Source organism: Hemitrygon akajei, chromosome 23, assembly GCF_048418815.1.
Source record: "Hemitrygon akajei chromosome 23, sHemAka1.3, whole genome shotgun sequence".
NCBI lineage: Eukaryota > Metazoa > Chordata > Chondrichthyes > Myliobatiformes > Dasyatidae > Hemitrygon > Hemitrygon akajei.
This window is the reverse complement of record NC_133146.1, coordinates 9408794-9427075: the sequence shown is the minus strand read 5'-3', so window position 1 is coordinate 9427075 and position 18282 is coordinate 9408794. Positions and strand designations below refer to the sequence as shown.

General features: G+C 41.3%; 1 protein-coding gene across 1 annotated transcript in view; it reads right to left on the bottom strand.

Moving 5' to 3' along the window:
• Positions 1-18282, bottom strand: part of wbp1la (WW domain binding protein 1-like a) — a 119994-nt gene that overhangs the window by 67041 nt on the left and 34671 nt on the right. The gene's annotated exons all lie outside the window — the stretch shown is intronic.

Below are 18282 nucleotides of genomic sequence, written 5' to 3'. Positions count from 1 at the left end.
TCCTCAAGCGAATATTCCTGTCTAGGCTGATTCCATTTTTCTGCATTTGGCCCATATCCCCCTATCCCTTTCCCGCATCTACCACTTCCTCTGGCAGCTTACACCATATACACTCAGTGTCGATAAATTGCTTCTCAGATCTCTCTGCTCTCATCTTAAACCTACGCTCTTCTCCCCTTGGAAACATACTGACCACCTAGTTTACCTACATTCCTCAATTTTGTAAATCTCTGTAATCCCCTCAGCATCCCTCAATCAATCTCTCCTGGTAACCACTCCAATCCAGGCAACATTCTGGTGAATCTCCTCTGCACACTCTTAACACCACAATGCCCTTTCCATGACCAGAACTTCACAATATGCCGACTGTGGCTTAGCTGACAGTTTGGACAACTGCAACGTAACATCCCGCTCAATACTCCTGCCCATGAAGACAAGCATGCTAACCATTCTTCACTACCCTCACTCACCACAGGTGTCGCCATTTCCAGGGAGTTGAGTGAATTTGCACCCCAGGGTCCCCTGTACATCAATGCTCTGTTGGATTAGGATGTAGAATTGACATTTTTATCCTATTTGTCTTGCAGTTTAACCTTGCTATGCTTTATTGTATTTTATATAGTTACCTATACAGTATACACGTAATTCTTCAGGAAATTTTCCAGTAATTACAGTGGTTTCTGTGTTTTTCTAGAAAAGGCTTTCTGTAGCAGTTTCCACACCACTGGAATCTGGATATTTTATAGATTAATTGTCATCTCTGGAATTTTTTTTATCTCTAGTTTCAGTACGAGACTACATGAGCTTCTTTTTGATCACTGTAAAAAAATAATAAAAGGGTCAGAAGCATCAAGTTTTATGCCTCATTCTTGACGTTCAAAGAACCTGTGGATCACAATAACACTAGGATCCAACAGTTCCTAAGGTCCTTGACTTTTTTTGTATATAACCAGATAGCATCAGATGATCCAAAATGCAACGCCACACACTCATCTGGATTAAATTCCATATGCCAACACTCCACCCAATTTATCATCTGATCTATATCCTGCGTACTCTTAGGCAAACAATTCCTACCATCAACAACTCTCCACTCACTGTAGGATGCCCAAGACTTTTGCACAGTACCGTACTGTAGTAATTTTATGTATTACACTGTACTGCTGCCATACCCACCAGATTTACAAACTTGCTTTCTGCTCCACATTGACAAATAGAGTACAGTGCAAGAGTCTTGAGCACCCTAGCTATATATACGTGCCTAAGACTTTTGCACAGTACTGTATGTGCGTATGTTTACACCTACACACACTACATTATACTACTGGATACAAGCTACCAGTCAGAACAGAAAACCTCCACTACTACCACCACCAGCGAGAGAGACAGACAGACAGAGTCTCAAAGGCAGCTTAATATGCCCCATGATGGTGTTTTAATGTTTGCATTTGTATTTACGATAGAAGGCAAAATCTCATCCCAATCTCTAAAAAAAAACGTTGTGAGTTTAAGGACTGCTTGACAAGTTCTCAGAAGTGCTTAGTAAAAGTTATAAATTTAAATCCACAGAACTCTTTGGATCCAGTTTGGAGCCCATGTGTCCTAACCTTCTGGTCCAGCTTGGGACTTTGTAAAGGTCTTACAATAGTCCATGCAGACCACATAGGCAAGTTTTATTTTAGACAGAGTGATGGGTGCGTGGTACACACTGATACTGTGCAGTAGAAGCAGATACATTAGGGGTATTTAAGAAGCTCTTAGATAGGTCACATACAGGTGATAGAAAAATAGAGTGTGTGAAGGAAGCATTAGGTTAGAGTAGATTAAAAGGTCAGCATTATATTGGGGGCTGAAGGGCCTGAACTGAGCTGCACTGCTTTGTGGTCTAATGTGGGAACAACATTAGCTACTTTTCCAGTACCTCATCATGTTTAAAGATGATACAAGAACCTCCAGAGCCCCTGCAATCTTCTCCCTTCTTACACGATCCAGGGGGGGTTTCCTCACGCCTGGGGATTTGACCAGCTTAATGTGCGTCAGCGTCTCCAACAGTTTCCTGATGTACGCATATTCCAGACTATCACCATCAACCTCCCCAACTCCCTACCCTTCCCCGTAAATACTGACAGGTAGGGAGGGCTCCACAAAGATACTTCCCTTTTTGCCCCCGAAGGGATCTACTTATTCCCATGTGATCTCCTTGCTTGTAATAACACACTTATCAGAGAGGTGGGGAGACACACACACATACAAAGGGGGTGGTATTGGGGGGGTGGCAGTAGGGGGAACAAAAACAGTTTAATATGCCCTATGATGGTGTTTTAATGTTTGCATTTGTATTTACGATAGAAGGCAAAATCTCATCCCAATCTCTAAAAAAAATTGTAAGTTCAAGGACTGCTTGACAAGTTTTCAGAAATTTTGAATAAAGGTTATAAATTTAATGCCACAGAACTCTTTGGCTAAACATTTGGTAATACTGGGATTCATATTTGTTTCAAGTTTAGAATCTTGCTCAACTATAAGAACATGGTCCATAAACACTCAAAAGCACACCCATCAAAAATGTATCATCTTGGTGATTTCTTGCTTCCCTAACATAAAATGCAACCAAATGTTCCAACTGCAGGCTGGCTAAGTTTTATAACTGCTCTTCGTGCATAGTGACGCAAATGTCATTTTTAATTTGCAGCAACATCAAGGAATGCAAGAAAACTGTTTGCAAAACCAGATACCAAGCAACATTTCTAAGCAGGCAGCTGAAGCCAATTGTTTTGACAAATATAAACACCAGAAATGCACATCATGCAGCACTTAATGAAGTGCTGGTAATTCTGGTAATGACGAAGAAAACTTGGAACTTGGCAGAGGTTCAGTCAACCACTTGCTGCCACGCTGATGCAGTCACTTCTGCCTCAACCAGTGATTAATCAGCTTACTGGATTTATTCAGGCGCACGAGGAACGGTACCAATAAATGTCTGCAAAAGAATTAACTCCCGTGGTGATTCCAATATTACTGCAAATTTACTTTAAATATTTTCTTTCGAGATGACGGACCAGGGGCAACCTTGGAGAAACGTTTAAGACTCTGAGAGGCAAAGATTGTAGGTTGCAAGTTAACACAAAAGGGACATATCTTCAAAGGCACCTATCATTACAGTATCCCTTCACCCAGGGCATGCCCTCTTCTCAATACCACCAGAGAGGAGGTATACAAGCCTTAGGACACACACTCCACATTTTAGAAACAGCTTCTTCCCCACTGAATGGACAGAGTACCCACTCATGAACACTACCTACACAACGCACAAAATGCTGTGCGAACTCAGCGGGCCAGACAGCATCTACGAAAAAGAGTAAACAGTCGAAGTTTCAGGCCCGGGCCCACTACCTCACTATTTTTGTTCTCTTTTCCCACTACTTATTTAATTTAATAATTTTGTATATTTCTCATTGTATCTATTTGCATTTTTGGGTAAAGCGCTGCTGCAACATAACAAGTTTCACGACATCAATGGCAACACACTTGATTTTAATTCTGATTTAGGGTGAGAGGAGAAAGATTTAAAAGGGACCTAAGGGGCAAATTCTTTCATGCAGAGGTTGGTGAGTATATGGAACGAGTTGCCAGTGGGGGTGATGGAGGCAGGTACAGTAGTGTCACTTGAATAGGTGAGCAGGGCTTGGAGGAATGGCATAGGCTGAATGCAGGAATTTACAACCAGCCGAGAGTGAGCAATGACTGGATGGGCCGAAGGGCCTGTAACCGTGGGGATTTCTTCATGGCTCCGTAACTCACACCTGGCTACAACTAGAAACAGATACCAGGTAGAAGCAGCCAAATACCCTTGACAGAACCCAAATTCCAACTAATGGGTACAAGGCTGCAGAAAATTTATTTCATCCAGAGGAGAGTAGAAACGCGGAACACAGCCGTAAAATGTGGTTCATGCAGAAATATTCAGCCGGATATGAAGATGATTATGGATCTTGTAAGTTGGGTTGAATAGTATTTCATCAATTAGTACAAGGCATGGTTGTAAATTTCCTATAATTTCACCCAGCTACCTTCAAATCATATGCCTTAAAATTTTCAAGAACTCTGCCCAGTTCAATGCAAGCTCACTTCTGCTATCCATATTGATAACTCTTACCAGCAAAACACCACAAAAGTACACAGAACCCAACTTCAAAAATTCCGATTTGATTACTTTTACTTTTTATTTCAGTGTCAAGTGATCCCGCACTAACTCGTTGGGTAATGCAAGACGCCAGACTGCTTTGAAGGTGCAGTACAAGTCCCTGAGTAACACGACCTAAAGACTGATAGGTTGACGTAAACAATATGGTGCTTGCTTATGTAAGACAGGATAATGTTACTGACACTAGTATAATAAAAACAAAATTGTATGAATATGGAAAACAGCAGCAATAAAAGATGAAAAGCGGCCAGTGCAAGGTGAGAGTGTGTCTGAGAGCTGGAGAGTGACGGGAGCTGCAGGGCATTCAGACAAAAGTGCACACGTGTTGGGTGGCAGCAGGGTGGTCAGAAGTCTAACAGTCTGGGGTAAGAAGCTGATATGGGGTTGAGATGAGGGTAAAAAGGAGCAAATTCTTCCAAACAGTTCAAGACAGACCACCTTAGACTAACCAGATGCATGTTTCCACAAGCATAATAGCCAGTGAATCTCAACCTGTTGACCCAGGCTGTTATGGATTCTGGGTCAACAGTATCATTTGGGAAGTGATTTATGGAATACAGAATATAGAGCAGAAGTTAGAAAATGTATTATCGGTGGAAACCTCTCACAATCTAACTGAATGCAGAAATAGGGCGATGGTGAATCTTTTATTCATTTCAACTCTTCTCCACTCTAATCATGTATAACATTTAGAATTTTTACACCAAGTATAAACCTTGCATTGTTTGTCACACTTTGTTCAACGCAAAAATCATCAAATCATAATCAAAAACAAGATTTATAAAAGGAATGGGCGGAAATACATAAGACAACAGGCAGATACAATGTTCACCACCTTTAATTTAGCATGTGTATTGCTAAAGGAACCAGTGAGAGAATCACACACCAAAATTAAATTCAGCACCTGTGTCTTAGTTGTAAACAGCTTTGATCATCACTTAAATAACTTCTCCATTCATTCTAATTAGTTTTGATGCCAGAAATAGGTAATGGCCATGGCAACGAGAGCCTTCAAAAGGAGACCAGTGACTTCTGATAATCTTCCACAAACAACTTAAGGCATAGACAATCATCTAGCAAGGGGAACAACAATCCTCACCATATCAACACAGAGCGCTGGAGGAACTCAAGTCACACAGCATCTATTGAAAAGAGTAAACAGTGGACGTTTCAGCCTGAGATCCTTTGAAACCAAGTAGGTGGGAAGGTCAAGGGCTAGAGAAGAAGGAATCTGATAGGAGAGGAGTGTGAATAAAAGGAGAAAAGTAAGGAGGAAGGACTGGGGGGTGGGGGGTGGAAGTAATATGCAGGTGAAAAGTGAAAAGTCAGAATGGGGAATGGGGTGGGGTGAGGGAATTTGTTCACTGGAAGAAATTGATATTCATGCCATCAGGTTGGAGGGTAACCAGACAGAACATAAGGTGTTGCTCTAACGACCCTGAGCAATGCACACTCAATGCTGGAGGAACTCAGCAAGTCAGGCAGAATAATCTTGATGTTTCCAGCCAAGACCCTTCATCAGACATTACCTCTTTCAACCCTATTGATAAATGTAATGTCTAGATCCGAAAGTACAGTGAAAAACAGTTCAATATTTTTAATATTCTCCGTCGAGACCTGTGTAGGAGTTTTTTTTAAAGTGTGAAGCTCATGCTCTGGGCAGTTCCACTCTCTCCACCTCGGGAGTCTGGTTCCTGTGGTACAAGTTGACGTCACAACTGGGGTCTTCCTTGGTTTCAGTGGATGAACTTGACTTCTTCCATGCCCTTCGCTCTCCATGTAGCATTGCAGAATCGCCTTCCCGGCCATTGGATCTTGCGTTGATCTCATCTACCATTCCACTGGAATGGTCTTCGCATGCTAGGACAAGCATGCCCCTATCTCATTAGGATATGAGGTGCACCGGGGGTGTAGCCGCTGTCAATTTTTTTCAAATTAAATGCATTGATAATGAAATGTTTACAGGGCACAAGAAAGCACCAGGTTGAACATACTACCGAAGTGCTAAGTGACTTCCTCCTTGCCCCAAAGACTTTGAATGTTCAAGTAGGATACCAAGTTCTGACCAAAAGTAGCTTGCTGCTAATCAAATGGCACTCTACTTCCAATGTCTGGGCATGCAGAGCCAATTTCAGATCCTGCCTGAAGCTGGCAGCCTGTGGGAATGTATGCAGTATCTAGTTACTGTGTTAGCAAATCCAGACACCTGAGCGAAGGACCCAAAGCTGAAGGACCAAATGCCATCTCAGCAATCGGAGAGTTTAAATTCTATTATCAAATCTGGGATTAAAAAGTTTCTATCAGTCAAGGTGAAACTGAAATTATGAGACTGATTTCGTACATCTGCAACTCTGAAAGCAAAACAAAGAACATTGAACATTCTTTCCAACATTCGAGGAAAAAATATTATGTGAGTGAAGACAATGATTACAGAAATGTATCTCTTCCCCCACCCCCCACCCAAGAGCCTTGACCTGGGATTGGAAGAAACTACAGGCGGCATTAGAAACGTTATAACGAATGGAGAAACTTTCTGCTTTTCTGCAGCACAGTAGCACTGTGGTTAGTGCCACATTTCACAGTGTAATCGGAGTGCAATTCCTGCTACTGTCTGTGAGGAGTTGGTACATTCTCATCATTCTGCGTAGATTCTCTCTGGGAGCTCCAGTTTCCTCCCACGTTCCAAAGATGTACAGATGAGGGTTGGTGAGTTGTGGGCATGTGATGGTGACGCCTGCGGGCTACCCCCAGCTCACCCTCAGATTCTGCTAAAATCATTTTGATTTTCTTCGTCCTGAAGAGAAAAGCTGGCATTGTATCAGTGGCAGATATTGAATTAAGTGCCACATCCAAAGTGCCCGTTACATATTATATCTGGTACAATAAACGTTCTTTTCAAAACAAAATACTGCAAGCCAATGGTGTATTACTTTCAGGAAGAGCTAAGAAAGCTCAGCCTCCAATTACGTATCCTTTATCAAGGACCCCCACCATCCAGGCCAAGCTCTCTTCTTGCAGTGCCATCGGGGAGGAGGTACAGAAGCCTTATGTCCCATGCCACTTGGTTCAGGAAAAGTTATTACCATACAACCATCAGGCTCCTGAATCAGTGTGAATGAACAACTTCCTTCGCCTCAAAGCTGAACTAACTATACAACATATAGTCTCACTTTCGAGGACTCTACAACTCATATTCTTGGTGCTAATTATTTCTTATTTATTTCATATTTGCACAGTTTGTCTTCTTTGGCACACTGGTTGTTCGTCAGTCTTTGTGTGTAGATTTTCATTGATTCTATTGTATCCATTATTAAGCACCATTATTAAGGACCTCCAGTACCCAGGGCATGCCCTTTTCTCACTGTTACCATCAGGAAGGAGATACAGGAGCCTGAAGGTACATACTCAGCGATCCAGGAACAGCTTCTTCCCCTGTCATCCGATTCCTAAATGGACATCGAACCCATGAACACTACCTCACTTTTAAAAAAAAATACAGTATTTGTTTTTTCCACGATTTTAATCTAATCAATATACGCATACTTCAATCTATTTATTAATTAATTATTTTTTTCTTCTATGTTATGCAATGCATTGAACTGCTGCTAAGTTAACAAATTTCACATCACGTGCCAGTGATCATAAACCTGACTCTGATTGTATTTCGTTTTTCCATTGTGAACATCCACAACAAATTGAATCTTGTAGTATATGGTGACATGCACGTATTTGATAACAAATTTACTTTGATCTTTGAGTACGAAGAACACTGCTTACTTATATCAAACAGATAGTTACAGGTTTCATTGCTAACTGATTGATTTTGTAGGCTGTGGTGATATGAAGTGTAAGAACGTGATTGGAGAGAGTTCTGAGCATGCACAGGGATGACAGAAAGATCAAGAAACATGGTACTGTAAAGACTTTGTGGTTTTTGTTAAAGTTCTATTTGAGACAGAGAATATGGTTCTTTATTAGTAACCCACGGTACGTATGAATATAAAGAACACAACATACACAGTAAGTATTGGGGCAAAAGAAGAGGAATGAGCAAGAATCAGAGTAATGATGGGATAGAATGACCATCACCATCCTATCCTTGCATATTGTGCACTATCGCTTTGTGCATTTGATGGTGGAGAGAAGGACTGGGCTCAGCTGCCAACAGCTGGATACGAGGGCGACTCAAAAGTGACCAGTGTTTGGTACTGAAGCTCAAAGGTTTAATTGGTGTGTGTAGGACTGTTGGCTGAAGTGTTGGAAAACCTGGAGGAGGAATAGTGGGGGGGGGGGGGGGAGGAGGGCAGAAATAGCAATGGGAGGATGATAAAAAGCAAAGTAGTTTCATTTTAAACTTTTATTATACATTGTCCGCAGTAAAGAGATTAAGTTACACATCAGAGGTTTCCACATTTAAAAAAAATGCCTCTTGCTTTTTTTTGTATTACAAAAGTGATGGCAAGTTGAAGCTCTACAGGAATAACATCTTATACTTTCATTAGGTGTTTTTCTGCCCTTCAGATTGAACCACAGAATTCAACATTTTCAGATCATAAATACTGCTTCCTGTGTTTCCCCCTCAACAACCTCTGGTAATGATTTTCATTAAATACCTCCCTCCAATTAAAATGGCCTGGGAGCAGGATTTAAATACCTCCTTATCCGATGAGAGCTGGGACTCGATTCTCAAATCGGTTAACTCAACCTCTCTTTGTGCTCGCCATTGCCTTTTACAGTTTAAGATTGTTCATAGAGCCCATATGTCTAAATCTAAACTATCTTGATTCTACCCTAACATTAGTCTGCTCTGTGATAAATGCAAGAGGGGCGTGGCCTCTCTCATCCATATGTACTGGTTCTGTCCTAGCTTGGAGAAATTTTGGAAAGATGTCTTCACTACGTTATCCTGTATTCTGAATCAGCACCTAGAACCAAACCTCTTAATTGCTTTGTTCGGTTTCTGGGGCGAGACAGATTTACGTCTGGGTCCGACCAAATGCCGAATATTATCCTTTGCCTCTCTCCTGGCTAGACGCTTGATCCTCCTTAGATGGAGAGATGTTGCCCCGCCCACTCATGCGCAATGGCTTAACGACATTATGGCCTGCTTGGACCTCGAAAAAATTCATTACTCAGTTCTTATTTCGGATCTAAAGTTCCATAAGGTCTGGGGACCCTTTATCGAGTACTTTCATAACCTTCCTCTTGACTAGGGTTTTTTTTTTCTTTTCGGTCCCTTGCTTTCAGCTCCCTTTTTTTTTCTGGTAGTAGGCATTATTATCCTCTGTTGCTAAGTGTATTCACAGTCTGGGAGTTTGATTATCCTGACTTATACTCTCTATATTGTGTTGTGGTTGGTCTGGAGTTGTTGTTTTTTTTGTGTTGTGGGGCTTGGGGAGGATACTAAGTTTACTTGTCTTCAATTTAGGTGCTTTTTTGTCAACTTCTCTTCCTTTGTAGCATATTGTCATTGTATGCTTAATTTTGCACTGTATTAATGTTCCTCATTGGGATTTGGGGTTTTTAATTTGTAAAATGTATAGAAAAAACTAATAAAAAAATAATAAAAATAATACCTCCCTCCCTCCCTCTAACATGCCCATTTCCAATCTCCCCGCCTGCTTACCTTGTACCTACACTTATAGAAAACCCATAAAAATCTCTAACATTTACCACTTCTGACGTTACAGTTGCGAAACTTCAAATTATTTCTCTCCACACATGAGCTAACACGCAGCAGACTTTCTCTATTTCAAAACACTGCATCATCTCAAAGGTGCTTTGGAAATTCTGATCTTGCAAAAGACACTATTCAAATGCAACACATCCACAAACTATTGCAACATACAATGAATGTCAACAACTAGTCATCATCAGTGACACAATATTACTGATCTCTAGAATGCAGCATTTAGAAACAATAAATTCGGCTGCCAAACAGAAGGGGAACAGAATATGTTGGGAACAGTCTTCAGGTCAGGCAGCATATCTGGAAGAGAAAAAGTTAACTGAAGTTTCAGGTCAATGATCCCATATTGGAATTAAAATGCTTCGAACACACACTTGCCTCAACAATAGCATGTTCATAATATAATTATGACATTATGGTAACACCCCAAATCAGTTTGCAAGTTACTGAAAGAAACCCTGTGTTGAAGATTTCAAGAATTCTACCAAAAGAGCTTTTTTGGACAGTGTCTCACTGATGACATTGAATGGACAGAGTCTGCCATAACTAGCATCTGTATCAGTTCCTTTGCTTCTCTATCTGAACACGTGAAGACTGATTTGACAAGAATAGCAGGTGCTAACTAACTCCAAACAAAAGGTACCTTAGCTTGAACATGAAATTCGGAATTTTGGAATAAACACGATGAAACTTGGTGATCAATTCATAGATATTGGAGAGACGAGCTTGTATGGCATGCAAAACAATAGGACCCACACTACTAGGTTCAGGAACAATTATTAGCGACAACCATCAGGCTCCTGAACAGGCATAGATATCTTCACTCACCAATACCTTGAAATGACTACGACCTACAGACTCACTTTCAAGAACTCTTTACAACCTTTCTTCTCAGTTTTGCTTTTTTTTTGCACTATTTGTCATTTGTACATTGGCTGTTTGTCAGTCTTTGTTTATATATAGTTTTTCATGAATTCTAATATATTCCTCTTGCCCCACTCCTGTAAATGCCTGCAGGAAAATGAATTTGAAAGGTTCTAAACGCTAACATTTACGCACTTTTATAATAAATTTACTTTGAGCTTTTGAAGGATTCAGCATCCTCTGCATGGTATGTTCTCACCCCAGGAATGAACGGACAAACCATTAATTTTAAGAAAGTGACCTGTGATTCTGGACACTTCAGCCAGGGGAAACATCCATTCATCTACCCTGTCAAATCTCTGAAGGATTTTTTTGTGTTTCATATATCATCTCATACAAAAAAAACTGAGTCGCAATAGGGACTTGGCAGTCCTTGTGCAGGATTCCCTAAAGGTTAATTTGCAGGTTGAGTCGGTGGTGAGGAAGGCAAATGCAATGTTAGCACTCATTTCAAGAGGACTAGAACATCAAATCAAGATGTAAAGTGGAACTTTATAAAGCACTGGTGAGGCCTCACTTGGAGTACTGAGGGCAGGTTTGTGCCTCTCATCTTAGAAAGGATGTGCTAAAACTGGAAAGGGTTCAAAGGAGGTTCATAAAAATGATTCTAGGATTGAATGGCTTTGTCATATGAAGAGAGTTTGGTGGCCTTGGGCCTGTATCCACTAGAATTCAGAAGAATGAGGGGTGACTTCATTAAAAGTCACCGAACAGTGAAAGGCCTTGATTGAGTGGGTGTGCAGAGAATATTTCCTATGTAAAGGAGTCTAAGACAAGAGGACACAGCCTCAGAATAGAGGGCCATCTTTTTAGAATAGAGATGAGGAGGAATTTCTTTAGCCGGAGGGTGATGAATCTGAATTCTTTGCCACAGGCGGGCTGTGGAGGCCAAGACTTATTGTATATTTAAGGCAGAGGTTGATATATCCTTGATTAGTCAGGGCTTGAAGGGATACGGAGAGAAGGCGGAAGATTGGGGCTGAGAGGGAAAATGGATCAGCCATGATGAAATGGCGGAGCAGACTCGATGGGCCAAATAGCCTAATTCTACTCCTATATCTCATGGTCATTCTGCTGAACTCTGGGAGAAAATATAAAATATGTTTACTTTCTCCATACGAGATAAAAGACACAACTCAAGAATTGGTCTGTAAACCCCTCTTACACAAGTATCCCATTCCTTGGGTAGGGAGAGCAGGCCACACATGCTAGGTGTAGGTCACATCAAGATGAGGTAATAATACAATAAAATGTCTTTACACTTACACCTAAATGCTCTTGCCATTATATTGCCAACATAGCAGCCATCTTTCCAATTGCTTGCTGTACCTGCACATTATTCTTTAGTCACTTTTGGACAGGAAAGCCAAGTCCCTCTTCACTTACACGACAACTTCTCACCACTTACAAAATGCCTTAAAAAATTCCTTCTTTACCTTTAAATGGACAACCTCAAACTGCTTTTCACCTGTTGCTCAGCTTAGCATCACCAGCAAACTTGGACATGTTACACCTGTTCATCAGTCTGGAACCCAGTACCCGTGACAACCTGCTAGTCACCACTTCCCAAGCTGAAAAGTGACCCATTTATTCGTAGGCATTAGAAAGAAAGGGGAAAAGAAAAGATTGGGTTTATTTGTCACAAACACACAGTGAAATGCATCAACAAGCAACACAGGTGAAGATGAGTTGAGTGTCGTATCAGAATCAGGTTTAATATCATTGGCATATGTCATGAAATTTGTTGTTTTGTGGCATTAATTGCAATACATAATAATCAGAAGACTAAATTACAAATATTAATATATACATTAATACAAAAAGAGAGCAAAAGAGGCCACCTCCTTGATGAGCAATGAGAAGAGGGCTGCCTGCAAGTGCCAACTCACTGTGTCATTGGAATATGGAAGAAACCCACAGCAGCCGGAGGACCCTTAAAGAGTCACAGGGAGACCATACAAACTCCTCAGACAGGGCAAGAATTGAAACCCTGATCTTCTGGCAGTATTATGCTTACCACGACACTACAATGTCATAATTTTCATCATTTTGCTTCCTTTAACCAGACCTCAATCCAACCCAGTACATTACCTCAGACATATGTGCTCTAATTTTAATTGAATCAGCTCATGATTGGTACCTTTCCAAAAGTTTTGTTCCAAGTCCACATATACCACATCAACTGCTTTTATCTTTATCTACAGTATTTTACTAGGTACAAGTGCAAAAAATGAAATATGTCAAACATGATTTCTCTTTTGTTAATCCAAGTTGACTCTGCTCATTCCTCACGGCTGGAGATATACAGCACTGAAACAGGGTCCTTCACACCATCAAATCCAGGCAGACCATTTTGTCCATCTGCCTATATTAGAAGCATGGCCTTCTATGCCTTGTCCATTTAAGTGTTTGCCTAAAATATCTCTTAAATGAAGTAACCAACACCACCATCTCCTCTGTTAACAGATTCTTAATAATCAAGGTCTTCCCCTTCGATCCCTTTTAAAACTCCTTCCTCTCATCTTAAACCTGTTATTGTTTTTGATACCTTTACAATGGGAAAATGATTTTGACTTCTACCACATTTATGCTTCTTAAGGTCTGACGCACTTCTGTCGGGTCACACCTTGGCTCCTTTTGCCCCAGAACGAACAAAAGTTCCCCCCCCTCCCCAGAATGAACGAAAGTCCTCCAATCCTAACATCTTCCTGGTAAAACATGAAAGGAAGGCATGGTAGGATAGCCGTTAGCACAACGCTTTACAGCACCAGCAATCTCCGATCAGGGTTCTATTCCCACTGCTCTCTGCACGTTCCCCCCGTGACCGTGTGGGTTTCCTCTGGCTGCCGCAGGTTCCTTCCAGGTACATAATAAAGACATTTGGGTATTAAGTTGTGGTCATGTTATGCTGGCACCAGAAACGTGGTGACACTTGAGGGCTGCCACCAGCACAGTAATCGGTCTGCATTGGTAACTGACGCAATATGACACATTTCATTGAATGTTTCAATGTACAAGTGACAAATAAAGCTAATCTTTAATCTCCAGCACAATCACGTTATTACTATTTTCAAAGTGCTATACTCTCTCTTCTAACTGGTGAACATTCCCCATTCATCACCATCATCTCCCTTTCACAAATAATGCTATTGCATTCACTGCCTCCTGATCCTTTAGAACGGTTACAACCTATGGAATTTGGGATAGAAGTCATCGTGTCACAGGAATCTATTTACCCCAGTCCATTAATTACCTATAAACCAATTTAATTTAAAAAATACTAACTCCAATTTCATTTAGTTCCTTGTTCAGCTTAGATCAGTTACCCTCCAATATTTTCACCCATAAAGACAAAACATTTCATTAATTTTTCTTCCAGTTTTATATTAAAAGTTCATTCTATCTGCAAGGAACAGAAATAAAACTTTTACATTTTTAATTTCTGTAGAAACTTTTGTGGTCGTGTGTTTTGTTCTAGATTCTCATGTTCTCCTTTCACTTTCCTGATCAGTTTCAAGCTGTTACTCTGCTGTGACTTTATTGCACACTAATACGGGGAGGAACAGTGAGTTCTTCTCAAACTGTGCATTGGAACAGAAAAGGGATAGAAAGACCTCAGCGGACCAAGCCAGCATCTTTTCAGAGTGAAATAAGTTTAACTTTTCAGGTGGATGAAAGAGAGCAGCTGTAAATAAGTGAAACTCAGTAGGATCTAGGTGTTCTAGTCCATCATTAACAGCTTGCAGACATGTCTAAAAAAAAATTATACACACAAGAGATTCTGCTGATGCTAAAAATCCACAACAACATGCTGGAAGAACTCTGCAAGTCAGGCAGCATCTATGGAGGGGAATAAGCAGTCAATATTTCAGGCTGTTAGCCTTCATCAGCATTGAAAAGGATGCAGGATGAAGACTGAATAATAAGATGGGGGGGCTGGGGAGTGCAAGGCATACAAGCTGTGACAGGTGAGACCAAGTGAAGGGGAAGATGAGCAGCTGGGTGCGTGGGGAAGGATAGACAAAGTGAGAAGCTGGCAGGTGATAGGAAAAGTAGTAAAGGGCTGAAGAAGGAATGAGTGTGGACTATGAGAAAAAGGGAGGGAGGAGGGGTACCAGAGGGAAGCGAGAAGAGAATGGGTGAAAGAGGAGACAGAATGGGAAACAGATAAAAGTCGACAAGAAGGCAAACAGCATTTTGGCCTACATTGCAAGGTCTAGAATTTTATAAATCGGTAGGCTTTGTTGCAATTGCACAGGGTGGTCAAACCAGAAATATTGCATAGATTTGGTCCCCAATCCTTAAAAAAGTAGGTATTAGTGCAAAGGAGATGCACCAGGCTAATTCCTGGGATCAAAGGTAGTCAGCACCATCATGAGTACCAGCCTCCATAGTATCCAAGATATCTTCAAGAAACGGTGCCTCAGAAAAGTGGTATCCATTATTAAGGACCCCCATCACCCAGGAGATGCCCTCTTTTCTTTGTTACCATCAGGAAGGAGGTACAGGAGCCTGAAGGCACACACTCAGTGATTCAGAAACAGCTTCTTCCCCTCTGCCATGCAATTTCTGAATGGACATTGAACCCATGAACACTACTCACTACATTACAAAAATTTTTTATTCATTTTTGCACTACTTATTTTAACTATTTAATAATCATATAACCATATAACAATTACAGCATGGAAATGGGCCATCTCAGCCCTTCTAGTCCGTGCCGAACGCTTACTCTCACCATATACTGACAGTAATTCAGTTTTTTTTTTACTATATTTATCATGTATTGCAACATACTACTGTTGCAAAGTTAACAAATTTCATGACATATGCTGGTGATATTAAACCTGATTCTGATACACCAACTGTCCTACCAAGGGAGGCTAAATAAAGGGTCTGCATCCCTTGGAGCTCAGAAGAACAGGGGGTAACCTAATTCAAACATACAAAATCCCAAAGGTACCTGACAGTGTAAATGTGGGATGGTTTCATGAGTGGAAAAGTTCTCCCAAAAAAAAAAGGTGGGGGAGACAAGGGCTTTAAAACTGAGGTATGTTGAAACTTTTCAGAGGGCGTTGAACATCTGGAATTCTCGGCCCTGGTGAAAGCTGGTTTACACGTATCTAAAAGGGGAAGTAGATAGATTTCTGAGTGATTGAGGAAAAGAAGGGGATGTTGAAATGCCACAGTTAAGGGCAGCATAGGTCAGCTACCATCACATTAAATAAAACAGGCTTGAATGGCCATTTCTGCTACTAATTTTTGAGTTCATATGCGTCACGAATCAGAAATATATTAAGTTTCTCCATCCTCAGATACTGACTGACCTGCTATTTCCAAAGATTTCTATAGAGTACCGAAACAGGCCCTTTGGCCCATTAAATCATGCCAACCTCAAGCACTCACACTAATCTTCCACTGACCTCATTCCGACTTTCCTATCAATCCCCTCCAAATGCTACCATCCAGTTACATACTAAGGGCCATTTACAATGGCCAAGTAACCCATCAGCAAGCACACCTTTGGGATGTGTGAGCAAGGCCACTCTACTTTATCCACCACTGAGTCACCCTTCTCTTAATTGCTGGAATAAGTTTGTACTGCAAAACTCTTTCACGTAGAAAAGCTCAACTCCAAGTGACTTGTCCTTGGAGGAACAAGAGACTACAGATGCTAGCATCTGGAGAGGCAAACAAGGTGCAGAGGAACATCCTTGGATGAAGATGGACAGAAAATGTTTCAAGTTGAGAGCCTTCATCGGATAAAGCAGTGCAGGTAAATGGAATAGAATGTCCATGACAAGATTGAGAGTTCATCTTTAGTGTATGAGAAAGCCAGTCAAGAATCTGATAACGAAGGGATAGAAGCTGCCCTTGAACCTGATGCTACAAGTATTTGTATCTTCTGACCGCATTTTTCAAGGGTTTACCTATCAGGCAGATGGGGCTCGTCAGCTGTGGTTGGTAGCTAGTCTAGTCTAGAAGGAAAACTCTGATCTCAAACCTCTGCTGCCTTGCAGCTACACCCACTCATGGGGAAGGCTTCGGGTGTAAACCCTGAGGGAAAAATCCAGAACTGGAGTCCCTAAGGCAGTCCTACATTGAGTCCAATGCTGGCAGGCAACTCCTGCAGCACTGCTGGTGCCAAACTGTATCGATCTCTGCCGTTCCTTTGGGTTCATCAGAAGCGTGGAGGGGGGAGCTTGCTACATGCAATGTCTACAGTTAACTCTGACCAACGGAAGCCTCACTTAACCACACCTATCAGAAGATATCACATTAAGGACATCATGTGGTCATTGAAGATCCTGTTGTAGTACTTAAAAGACAAGCATTACAATCTTCTTTCCATCCTGTCCTTAACAAGAAACAGCCAAGGGCAAGATCACCTAGTATCCTACTCCTGCCTGTTGAACCATTCTGTGGACAAATTGGATCTTATATACGGACACTTTCTTAACAGTAGCTACAAACAAGAACACTTTATGAAGAGTGTTTGGATGTCCAAAAAGCGTGAGGTATTAGTTTAGGATACATAGCTTGAGAGACTGATAATCTGTGGTTATTAAGGAAATCAAGCAAAGTGGCGTTTCTGCAGGAAGGTGCTGCTGTGTTAAGAGATGTGGCGTGATTTTTTACTGAAAGGTAAGCAGGCTCAAGGAGACAAATGGCTCCTGCTGACTCTTCCTATGTGGTGGTTAGTGCAATGGCTTTACTGTGCTAGCATCACCAATTCCTGCCGCTGCCCGTAAGGTGTTCGTACGTTCTCTCCATGACCGCGCGTGTTTCCTCCCACACTCCAAATAGTATGGGCTGGGGTAAGTTATGGGCAGGCTATGAAGGCCCTGTAGGTATGGTGACACTTGTGGGTTACACATAATGGCACATTTCACTATGCTTCGGTATTGTGCAGGAAGGCACAGAGTCGACTGTACTTCCTAAGAAGGTTGGCGTCATTCAATGTCTGTAGTGAGATGCTGAAGATGTTCTATAGGTCAGTTGTGGAGAGCGCCCTCTTCTTTGTGGTGGCGTGTTGGGGAGGAAGCATTAAGAAGAGGGACGCCTCACGTCTTAATAAGCTGGTAAGGAAGGCGGGCTCTGTCGTGGGCAAAGTACTGGAGAGTTTAACATCGGTAGCTGAGCGAAGGGCGCTAAGTAGGCTACGGTCAATTATGGAAAACTCTGAACATCCTCTACATAGCACCATCCAGAGACAGAGAAGCAGTTTCAGCGACAGGTTACTATCGATGCAATGCTCCTCAGACAGGATGAAGAGGTCAATACTCCCCAATGCCATTAGGCTTTACAATTCTACCGCCAGGACTTAAGAACTTTTTAAAAGCTATTATTAATGCTTTTTGAGATAGTGATTTAGATGCATATCATATTTTTTACTGAGTTAAGTATTGTATGTAATTAGTTTTGCTACAACAAGTGTATGGGACATTGGAAAAAAGTTGAATTT